Source organism: Rousettus aegyptiacus, unplaced genomic scaffold, assembly GCF_014176215.1.
Source record: "Rousettus aegyptiacus isolate mRouAeg1 unplaced genomic scaffold, mRouAeg1.p scaffold_m13_p_11, whole genome shotgun sequence".
NCBI lineage: Eukaryota > Metazoa > Chordata > Mammalia > Chiroptera > Pteropodidae > Rousettus > Rousettus aegyptiacus.
The window spans coordinates 28,617,852-28,629,463 of record NW_023416286.1 but is presented as its reverse complement, the minus strand read 5'-3'; the positions used below and the strand labels follow the sequence as shown (position 1 = coordinate 28,629,463).

The following is an 11,612-nucleotide window of genomic DNA, read 5'->3' as shown; positions in this document are numbered from 1 at the left end:
CCGGACTATAAGAGAATAAACGTCTGTTTCAAGCCACCAAGCTTGTGGCAATTCGTTATAGCAGCCACAGGAAACTAAACACTACTCCTGCAGACCCCCTCCACAATGCCCCGCCCTTTTCCGCCTGCCCTCCGCCCTGTATGAATGCCATCCACGGGGCCCATTACCTATGTGGTTGGTTTTAGCTCAATCAAGAGGAGCCTGAACCAGAATCAGAGAGTATTTATTCTCTCCTGGCTTCTACTCTGCAAGGACCCTCTCTGGTTACATGTTCTGGTTGTGGCCCCCCACTCCATGTCCCTTTGGGTCCAGAATTGGTAACGGCTCTGCCACTGCTTGCTGGTGTCCCCGCCCTCTCCCTTGAGGCTCCCCTCATGACTCACACTCGCATAACTTAGTCCTTTTGTGAAGAAACCCTCCTTAGATTATGCTAACCTGAGATCCTGACTGATGCTATGCCTTAAATAGCCTTTTCCACCACCATGTTTAATGGTCACACACTAGTTCATTGTGTGGTCGAGCTATAAAGATTCATTTATACTCCAGGAATTAATTTGACTGGTTCTTTATTATTATGTACTTTAGTGGTTCTGTTTCTTTGCGTTTATAAGGATTGTCTCAATGGGCATCTTTATAATCCAATCATTTGACATAGCCATGATTAGTTAAGATAAACACCTAGACAAACATTTGTTTGAACAAATAATTTTAAATTATTTGATATTACTATCTAACGTTAATTATAATTAATTAGTATGAATATGAATTCTTTACAAATGTAATTCTAAAGATTTTGCTACACGGTACAAAATTGCTCTCCAGAAATATATCAATTTATACTCCCGTCAAGAGTGCATTTTCCAGCACCAGCTCTCATCATCCTGTTGGATAAATAAGGAAACCCAAAGACCAAGTGGTCTCAGGTTTTGCTACTAAATTGAAAGCTATTCGTTGTGAATGTGAAGATGAGAGAAATTCGTTTTCTGAGCAGTGACTAGAGCGTCCCAGAGTGGAAAAGCATCTTAAATGAGAGACAAACAGGTGCCACCTCTCCTCCGGGGTTATCAGGAGCTTGTCTGGAATAGTTTGTAATGAATGGTGTAGGTCAATGAGAGGGTGATTCCAATTAAGGAATTTCAGTTGGAAGGAGAAGGCAGCTGCCGGCATGAGTAAGTGAATGGCCATTATTGTCTGAGATTAAAGCAGAAAACCCTGAAAATAGAGAATGCATTGTTTGGAGGAACTGATTAAAGAACATGTCTGAAAATGGACATCAACTCATATGGGAGAGTTGTTCTAACTATAGAGTGTGTGATTTTCCCCATGACATTGACCTTATCTTGAGTGAGTTATGATATTTTCTGGGTCTCCGCCGTGAGATCTCTCACTGAGCTGACCTCACCGTGATAAAATAATCAGAGTCAGGTTCGTCATCGGCATCTGTCTGGGCAAACCAGGAAAAATGAAAAACGGGCAACTGTGTAATGCTTAGATATAATCTCATTAGGGGACCTTTGCAGGGAGATCGTGGGACCTGAATTACAGTGAACTAATTCCATAACCTATTCTGAAATCCCAGAATCATTCTCTGCTTCGAAAAACAATTCTGGATAAAATTAAAATATGCCTGTTGCAAACTCACTTCATATTCAAGTTTCACAACAGATCCGACCGTGAGACTCTGGGTGAGTACAGGAAAGAGTTGTGACTGAGGGCGTCTGCCTTGGAGCCACCGTGGGACCTTGCAGGGCTGCTTAAACCCAAGGTATTATATGTCAATTATACCTCAAAACACACACACACACACACACACACACACACACACACTCAACAAAACAAACAAACAAAAAAAACAGTGTAGCAATTTCTTCAACCAAAAATCCAAGTCCTGTAGACAGGAAAATTAACATGAACCCAAGAACCTAAAAGAAACCTGGATATGGGAAAAAGAAGATGTTAACATAAAAGTTGAAAACAAAACCCACCACCCTGAAGACCACCCCCACTCTCAAGTGTGAGTCACCTTGAGTTAACTGCGACCCATGGCTTTTCTTTTATTTCTAGTCCTCACCTCTTCTGTGTATCTTCCTGGTCCTTCTTCCTTTCCCTCCCTCCCTCCTCTCCTCTCTCCCTCCTTCTTTCCCTCCTTCCCTCTTTTCTTTAGTCTTTTCTTCCTCTCTCCCTTCCCTCTTACTTTCCACAGGCAAAGAACATGTGCCAAGGGCTTACCATGCCCCAAGCACAGCTCTGGGTGGGTGGAGGCACTAGAAACCTCCGCAGAACGTGGCCTGGGGGTCCGCCGTCCGCCCTTCTCCAGGGGTGGTGTCCGATAGCCATTTTCTCTGCAGAAACCAGAGGAAAGCCCCCACTGGAGCCTGCTGCCACCTCACCTCCTGGATTGGCTCCTGCCATTCATCCTCATCACCTCTCAGTCCATCCCCACGCACTCTGAGTGGCCGACCATCAGAGCCTGGAGGGAGGCACTTATAGAGCCGCTGATGATTTGTGGCCTGTGAAAGGCATGTGTGGCAGCTTCAGTCTGAGGAACTGCTGGGCTGGAGAGGCGGCGTTTCTTCTAAGACATTATGTCTAAGTAGGAGTAAACAGGGCAAGTGGGACCTGTTGCTTACAGCATAAGAAACTGAAACAATTGATACCGACCCCTATAATCTATCATTATTTACCCCTAAAAGGAAGAAATTGTCAAGAAGTCAAAGGAGCAAGCTATCTAAGAGAAAGAACATCTCTGCCCATCCCCCACCTACTCCTCCTTGCCTCCCACCCCACCGCCACAGGAGCCACAGCAGGCACCGGGGTCGCTTGAACCAGGGGCTTCGCTCTGGTGTGTGTGACAGCAGAACTCCGCCTTCTCTCGCCTGCCTCCACTCTCAAGCAATAGCATCAAGAAAGATATCTCCCCATCATGCATTTATTTATCCATTTCTTCTCTCACCCCAGCATGATATTTCAAAATACAGGCTCAGGAATCTAACTGCCTGGATTCAAATCGTGACCCCAACACTCACGAGCTGTGTAACTGACCTTGGGAATGTTTTTCAGACCTTTTGTGCCTTAGTTTCCTCCCCTGTAAAGCGAGGCTATTTCTAGTCTCCACTTCATAAGACAGTTGGGAGAAGGAGACGAGATAAAGCATGTGAAGGACTTAATGAGTAGTGCCTGGTACAGGGTAGCAAACAAGTACATGTGGTCTCTTGTTAGTTAAGGAATGTTTAGCAAGTACCTCTTCTGTTCCAGCACCAGAAACCCTCCTGGAAGGTGGACAAGAAAACCACACCAGATGACCAGAACGGCCATCAGCGCCCAGGGAACAAGGAGGATGGACATCCAAATCGGTCAGCAGCAGTGAAAGAAACTCAGTGAAGACTTCCCAGAGGGAACGACCTGTACACCGAATTCCTAATGATGAATAAGATTCCACTAGGTGAAGAAAGGTGCGGAGAGGAGAGAAAACTCCAGAGGACAAGAGACATTTGCTGGTGGTTTTGTAAGATTAGAGCGGATCGTGGAATACTACCAGTGGCAGAGAGGATGCACTGGAACCGAGAAGGGTCTTTCATTCCATCCTAAAACCTCGAATTTTATCCAAGGGGGAGGAGGGGGGCTGAAGAATTTTTAACAAGCGGAGCCCCTAACAAGTTAACAAACCAGCATGCCACTGCTCCCCTCCCCATCTTTAGTGCGTCTGAAAGAAAACTTGTGTTTTTCTTTTGCCGTCTCAAAGATATTTGCGGTAACGCTTGTCTGGGTCTTGAATCGTGGTCGATTTTTCCTGAAGCAGTAGTTATGATTTCATATAGGTGGCTAGCTAGATAATAAATGCTCGCTCCTGTGCGATTTTTTCCTATTTCTTTCCTCATTTTGTGCAATCTTTTCCAAAAAGGGCCCACCCATTGTATTTCCTCATCTGAGGTCCCTGATGTGGATGGACACACGACAGGGCCTTTTGCAGCATTTAGGGCAAAGCACTTGGCTGAGCTGTCGAGTCAGTGTGAGGGTAATCAGCAGATTTATTTGAGGAAATGTATTTATGAGACTAAATGGCTGTTCTAAATGGGGCCATTATCTAGCCTTAACACCGTTGCTATAAATGTCCCCCCAGAGCGTGGATACCCACGATAAGTCCATAATGCTTCCCGGACATGACTTTGAGACAATATTTATGCTGGTTCCAGTCAATGCACATGCATGTGCTTGGGTAATTTCAGTAGTGCTTCTTGAATGCTTAGGCACAGACTCAATGCCAGATATTTCATTAAATATTTCCAGGGCGATCAAAAGCAGAAAAAGGTGGAGAAAGCAAATATTTGTTGAATCGTCAATGGAGACTAGGGATGGAAAAGTAAGCCTAAATTATTCATAGTTTGGAGTAAGCCAAGGAGAAATCAAAACTATACATCCTGGAGCCACTTCAAAGGATACCATCTTTCTTCTGGTCCTGGCGGTGCCCTCTCTACTGGAGCTGAGTGAGAAAAAGCCCAGCTGAGTAGGGAACTTCCAGGGGACCGTCTGCAAGAGACGGGAGTCCAAAACCTCTCAGACCGAGCCCTCCGAAGGCCTTGGAGAGCTGCACTGCTATCAAAATGGACACTCTTTTTTGCATGGATCTAGACCCTACTCTGCAGATACACTCTGAGACACAGCTGCTTTGAGAATTCTAGAAAACTTCTGTGCCAAACCCCAAAACACCTTTTGCATGCACTCTTGTATTGCTGCCTCGCCTCTAAAGCACGTACAACAGAAATGAGAACAGATTCTTAAAGCATTTACCAGTTTTTACATATTTTAAGAAGCTAATCGTGTATGTATAAGCATAAGCATGTATACACGGAAGTGTAGCAAGTATTCGTACAGTTAGGTGCCCCTGACTGATATCTATGTCTATTTAATGAGAAAAAAGAAATTACTAGTTGAAAGTTAAATTACTATAAAATTTTCACAGCCTAGGAAAATAGTCGTTACTCAAAGTTGGTGGTTCATATGCTTAAGAAAACAAGTCTATGCCTTTTGGTCAGCAAAGATGAAGCCCCCTGTGCAGTTTATATGGGTGGGGACTAGGCAGGGGAGGGCCGGCATTGAGAGAGAGCTAGGTTGCTCTGCTTAACAGAGTAAGAGGAACGAGGAACAGAGAGGCACGGTCCTAGGGGAGTTTAAGAGGAAAACGATTTTGTGGGCCTGTAAGATGGAAAGAGGAGCAGATGTGGAAGAGAAGGGTCTAGAAGAGAAGAGGAAGCCTGAGAAAACATGGCAGCAGCCACAGACACATGAGAAGCGTAGCCAGGGAGAAGGGCCCGTGGCTGCAGCTGTGAAGGGACTTCAGGGCTGTGATGTTTGATACTTAGTCGCAGGTCATCGCCTCTTCTGAGCAGCTCTGTAGGAGTCTTCAAGCCCTAAACATCAGATTCTGGTGCTGTTGGTGCTCTGGGAATGGAGAGAGCGGTAGCTGGGGTGGGCAAAGCGGTACAGGAAGAGAGAGCAGCCTTAGGAGGTGAGAAGATGGACAGGTCACCCAGACTCAGTGAAAGCAAGAGTCTGGAGCAAGAAATGACTGTGGGAACATAAGCTCTCCTTGCTACCCCAGATCTGGAGAGTCATCAGAAGTCATGGGAGGCCACACACGTTCCACAGCCAGAGCATGGTATAGGGCCTCATGCAAATGTCTTCGGATATTAAAGGAAAAGGGTGATTGCCAAAAGCCGGAGGATTTAAGGGTGCCCGAGCAGTGGACACTGTGTTACAATTATGCACAATTACACGTACGGATCAAAAGAAAAGAAACCCTTGTGATTCATCCTTTCCAGATTTGCTGTTCTGCATCTTCACTGGGCGCAAAGTCAGTTTATGGCCCCGTGATGCATTCTTATTTTTTGGCTTTTATTAAATGCCTTTTCAGTTTTTGTGTCAGCTACAAAAGACAGAGCCTCTAGTAGACACAGTTCCTTCTGTTCGATGCCTTCGTTCACGAGGTGCTAGTTTCCTATGTTCTCTAATTGGAGCCATTTTGCCCCCTTTCACAAGCACAGCACATAATGGCCCCATAAGTGGAGAAAGGCCAAATGGGAAGGAACGATTGCATTGTTTTCAAAATGGAAGTGGTTTTATTGGCTTTTCACACTGTAAAAGGAATTTTTTAAAGAAAATTTTCCTTTTAAGTCAGACAACACAGAAACCCAAAGAGGAAAATAAAAATATCTGATTTCCTACCACACGACTTTTTTATTTTACAAAAATTCTATAATAGGTGGTGTACGGTTATGTAATTGGCTTTATTTTTCTATAGCTCTATATTGTGAATATCTTTCCATACCGATAAATATGGATCATCATTTTAAATGGTTGCGTTGTATCTTATTGGATAGAATCTCTTAATTTATTTAATCAATCTCTCATTTTTAGACATTTTAGAAGGCATGAAGACAGGGATTCCCAACCCCCAGGCTACAGACTGGTATCAGTCCATGGCCTGTTAGGAACCAGACCGCATGGCGGGAGGTGAAATGCGGGCCAGCGAGTGAAGCTTCATCTGTATTTGTAGCCGCTCCCCAGCACTAGCATCACTGCCTCAGATCATTAGGCATTGGGTTCTCATAGGAGGACCAGCCCCTGGTGCCAAAAAGGTTGGGGACCACTATGTTAAGAGATAAATGGCCTTCCAACAATATTTTTGCGCACGTCTGCTTGTTTCCTGGGGATGCATACTAGAAGTGGGAGGTACTCACTAATTCATTAACATGTGTTGAGTGCTTAACACACATCCCTATTGATGCTGAGAATGGAACGATAATCCAGATATACAGTTCCTCCTTCATAGTTAGTCTAATAGAGAATTTAAGTATTAAACAAGGAATTCAGATAAAGTGTGATTAGGTTTTCATGGGGGAGGTACAGAGTATTTTTTGGTTAGAAGGAAATGCACTTTTCATAAACCCCTTGCTACATGTTAGCTAATTATTCCCCCAGACACCTTGTATTAATGTACCCTACCCACCCCACCCCACCCCTGCAGGTGTGCAGGCACCTGTGTCCTTACCTCCATAGGCACCCCTGTGAACCCACATTCTTCTTAAACTTTGCCATCCCAAAAGGCCAAAACTGCTTCTTGTTGTCATGTTCATAGCAATTATATATATGGGTTTCTGGTTACTTTTCTATTGTCCTGTTCACTTGTAAGAAGACACTTAGCAACCCTACCTTCATGTGCATATGGTTCCGGAACACTAATTGCTTAATTTCCCAAAGACATGCTTAAATTTCATACCTCTAGCAAACTGTTCAGAAGCTGAAGTTGGTCCCTCGTATCCTCCTTTGCCCAAACCTCCCCGACGTCACTGTGCCCCATGGCACGCAACCCTCGTGTCTCTTTCCATCCATGCAGGGGCCGCTCTCAACCCTGCTCTCCCTGAATACCCACCATTGCTTTGGAGCGCTCAGGCAAGACCTTCTCACCAATGCATACCTGTTCTTGACTCTCTCTATACAAAAATGCATCCATGCAGAAGGCTTTGGGTGGATGGAAAGAGGGAATGAAGAGGGTAAAAGACTTAGGTAATGACCCAGTCTAGAAGAACCAAGGGATGTTGGTAAATCCCTTGATAGGCTTATTTAACTATTCTCTGGGGTACAGGCATGTCAATCATTTCTGCTCTGGAAATCAGTCTGAGAAATAAAGTGCTATTCATTCATTCACTCAACTAATATTTATTGAGCTCCTCATCTGTGAAAGGCCTAGTATCTGAGGATACATGTGTGTATATAATTACACAAGGATCATAAATTTTTATATATTTTATCTATTGTTATATAAGTGGATCTGCAGACTTAGAATGTCATTTTCCAGTAAGGGAGGTTGGCAGGGTTTACCACGAGGTGAACAATTCATTGTATTAATCTTCGGCATCTATATGGTGAATCCCTCAGCTGGAAAACCAGACCTCAATAGCAAAGCACCTAGGCACGGGGCTTTCCTCAGTACCAGGGGAGACCAGCTCCTGGCTGAGCTGAGGTAAGGGGGCACCCATCACATGACGACAGCCCTGGTGCCTGTGGAGTTGCACTGTCCTGTGGAGTGAGAATATCATGGTAGGATCAGAAATCTGTCTTTGAGAAATTTGACTTTTGCACACTACTGATATTTTCTGTAGTTATTTTGTTTTTACTTTGCTTTGTCAGTGCCCTTTCAAAAATGACAGGTTGTCTTTTCTGTACTAAGAGACATCAAGAAAAGGAACTTTGTGGGTGTTCAGGCTAGACTTTCCTTTGGAGGGATGGAGGGGTTCAGCTTCGTGCACAGTGAGGATTAGAAGAGGAATCAAAGCCACAGGACTCAAGGGGATTTGACCTCTCTCCACACAATAATATTCTCCCTCCTCTTCCTCCTCCTCATTTTATTTTTTTATTATTTTTGAGTTCCCCTGATTCCTTTCTAACCCACAGCACAGTGACAAGCCAGGAAGTGGCCAGACCTCTTGGGATCCCATCAAGAAACTATGTGGGTCCACGGCCATGCCACCCTGAATGTACCCGATCCCGTCTGATCTCGGAAGCTACGCAGGGTTGAGCCTGGTTAGTACTTGGATGGGAGAACACCTAGGAAGACCAGGTGCTGTAGGTGTAAAAAGTAAAAATAAATAAAAATAAAAAAGGGATTGTAAACTAACAAGGTCCTTGTAATCTGTGAGGTCAACCAAGGTTTGCCTCTCCAAAGAAAAAAGAAAAAAAGAAAAGAAAAGAAAAGAAAAAGAAAAGAAAAGAAAAGAAAAGAAAAGAAAAGAAAAACTATGTGAAACAGGAAGCTTGACCCTGACCCCAGCGCTGCCACCGAATGGAAACATCCTTTGAAACTACAGAGAAGACCGCTGATGATTTTTTACCATAGCTCTTCCTCAATTTTTACACTTCAATGGGAGAATAATATCATCCTTTGATTTAATTACAGTAAAGCTTTGTTCTTTCAAGGCAAGAAATCCTTAGCGATAGGGCCTAGTGAGAAAATACAGAAGCTGTTCTAAACAGACCTGCTAACTGGAATCCTGAGCCAAATCTAAAGGGCAGTATCTCAGGTTTTTAATTAAGTTCAATATAATTCCTGTATTATTGTGTTTTCCTTGTGGTTTTGTAAACAAAATTTTCACGGACAATTGCATTATTTGTGTTCTCCTCTGACAGGAAAATTCGGGTCTTTGCTCAGGAACCACACAGCACGCCTGAGCCTGAAGCAAATCGATGCAGAGATAAACCTGACCCCAGGCAAGTGGTTCGTAATGGCTCTGCTGCCATTCAAATCAGCACTGCGGGTGAGAAGGGGGAACAAGGGACAATTTGATCTATGGCTCCAGTGTTTGTTGTCATTGTTGGAAATAAATGGTTGGGATTCAGAAAAAAAAAATTCAATTGTTTGGGAGTTATTGTGGCTCGACAATCCTCATCATTTGTTTATTGACTTTTATTTTTAGACTTTAAAAATGTTCCCATTGTTAACCCCTCCGGGCACATGGACGGCAGTAATACAGTTACACAACCAGCAGGCTGACGGCAGCCAGAGAACCAGCTCCCAAAATTGTTTAAAACTATCTCCCCGTCACTTTCCCTCAGATGGTATCCAGAGGCAGGAATCCATATTCTTTGCCCTCTGTTACTACAGGTCAGAATACACATCAGATCCCGGAGGTCACCCACGTAAGTGCAGTTTGGAACTGAAACTTGGTCTATGGCAGGAAAGAGGAGAAGGAAACCATCCTTACAGGTTTGCGCATTGATTTTTGAGGGCCAGCAGTTGGAATCCTCACCCCCAGGGCCAGAGAGTGATGCAGCCAAGGAACAGGAAGTCAGAGGCCCTGGTACTAATCTGCAACGTATGAGTTACGCAACCTTGAGCAAGTCAGCTTCACAGAGACTGTTTCTCATCTGGAGAAAAGAGGACGGGGCGGGGGCGCTTTGTGGTGGAGGCAATGCCCTCTTATGGGGGCCCATGAGTGTGCTAGAAATTGTTTTAAGCACTGTGAATATGATTGTGAACAAAAGAAATAGAGGCCTTGCCCTCTTGGTCATGTTGGTGATACTGAGAAGTGAACAGACAATCACAGTGTGATAAGTACAGGAAGACGGGAGAAATTCAGGATTCCAGGGGCCCCCAAACCGATTAGGAGTTCTTACAGGTTTTCCGCTGAAACCTAAAGAGTGAATCGGGGGTGGCCAAACATTGGCAGGGACAATGCTCCAAGGGCAGAGGAGAGGACCGTGGGTGGCCCAGGCCTGGAATCCACATGCTGGGTAAGTGGGGGGTGGAGCAGTGATTCCTGCCTCACCCCAACTTCCCCCACCCCTCTGGGGTACGGGAGCCCCAGCGCCCTCCCTCGCTCTTGCCTGCGGGGCGGCCTCTAAGGTCGATCTTGCCTTTACTTCTGGCTGGGGGGAACGTGGCCCAGGGAAACAGGGTGGGTTGGGAGCGGGGGTGGGCTGTATAGCCGCCAGCTCTGAGAGCCAGGGTGGGAGAAGAACCGGCCAGCCCAGCGGCTGCGCGTCCCGGGGTGGAGGGGCCTCAGCCACCGCTTAGTCAAGGGCCTTGCTGTCCCCGTGTGGCTGGCAGGTAATAGTGACCAGACAGAGGAAGCCCTAAACGTTTGGTGATTCTATTCCTTGGTTTGGGGGCCTATTTGACATAAGTACTTTGGTTTCTATGTTAGGTCTGGAAGATATTTTTAGATAATTCAGAAGAGCTGCCATGATGTGAAAAACACCACTGACCGGATGGCAGGGAACACTGCAGTGGCCCTGAGACCTTGTTTAACGACTCCGGGGCCTCTCAGCTCTGTCACCCGTACCCACCCACGACCCCTCCCTTTCCTCCTTTACTGACCGAGATGTCCCTGTCAGCAGCTGTCCCTTGCATATCGTACTCAGCTCTCTTCCCCTTCTTTCTTTGCACTGACCTGGCAGCTTCCTGCCCTGGTCATATCCAGTTCCCCACCAAACTCTGGCATCCACACAGCTGGAAAAGACTGGAGGAAAACCGCCAAGCTGCTCGCTCCGCTGAAAGCCCTGGTCGGCAACCTCCAGTGGGCTCGGGCATCACCCCGGGGCCCTGTCTCCTGTCCTGCGGGTTCGCTACGCTCTCATTTTGATGGTTGTTTTGCAAACAGCCTCCATCCCAGTGGATCTGATGGAGACAATCAGAAGAGAAGTCCCGTAAGTGCCACCCCACACCCACCCACCAACCCATAAACGTAGTCCTTCCCCCTGCTACTCTGAGTAAGCTGTTGGCGCCCCTACCTAAGGCCGACCTCTCATCGTATCCCAAGTCCACCCTTCTCTCTGCTCGAGGACGTCATGCCAGCACTTAGCCCCTCTCTCGTCCGTATCGCCAACTTTTCCCTTTTTATTGGACCATTCTGACTAGTGTACACACGTTCTTCATATCTTTTTAAAAAATTAGAAAACCGCGTGTCCCTCCCAGCCTCCTCCTCAGTGTTCCGCTCCTTCCCATTTACAGCCAAACTTGTCTTGGGAGCCTGTCTCCACATCCAATCTGCAATCAAATCTTGTTGGTTCCGCCTTCAACAGATCCAGAATGTGACACCTCACTACCTGCTACTCCT

General features: G+C 45.7%; 1 pseudogene; it reads left to right on the top strand.

The window, feature by feature from the left end:
- Window positions 1-8,510: 8,510 nt before the first annotated feature.
- LOC118609489 lies at window positions 8,511-8,629 on the top strand (annotated as a pseudogene).
- The last annotated feature ends 2,983 nt before the right edge of the window (window positions 8,630-11,612 follow it).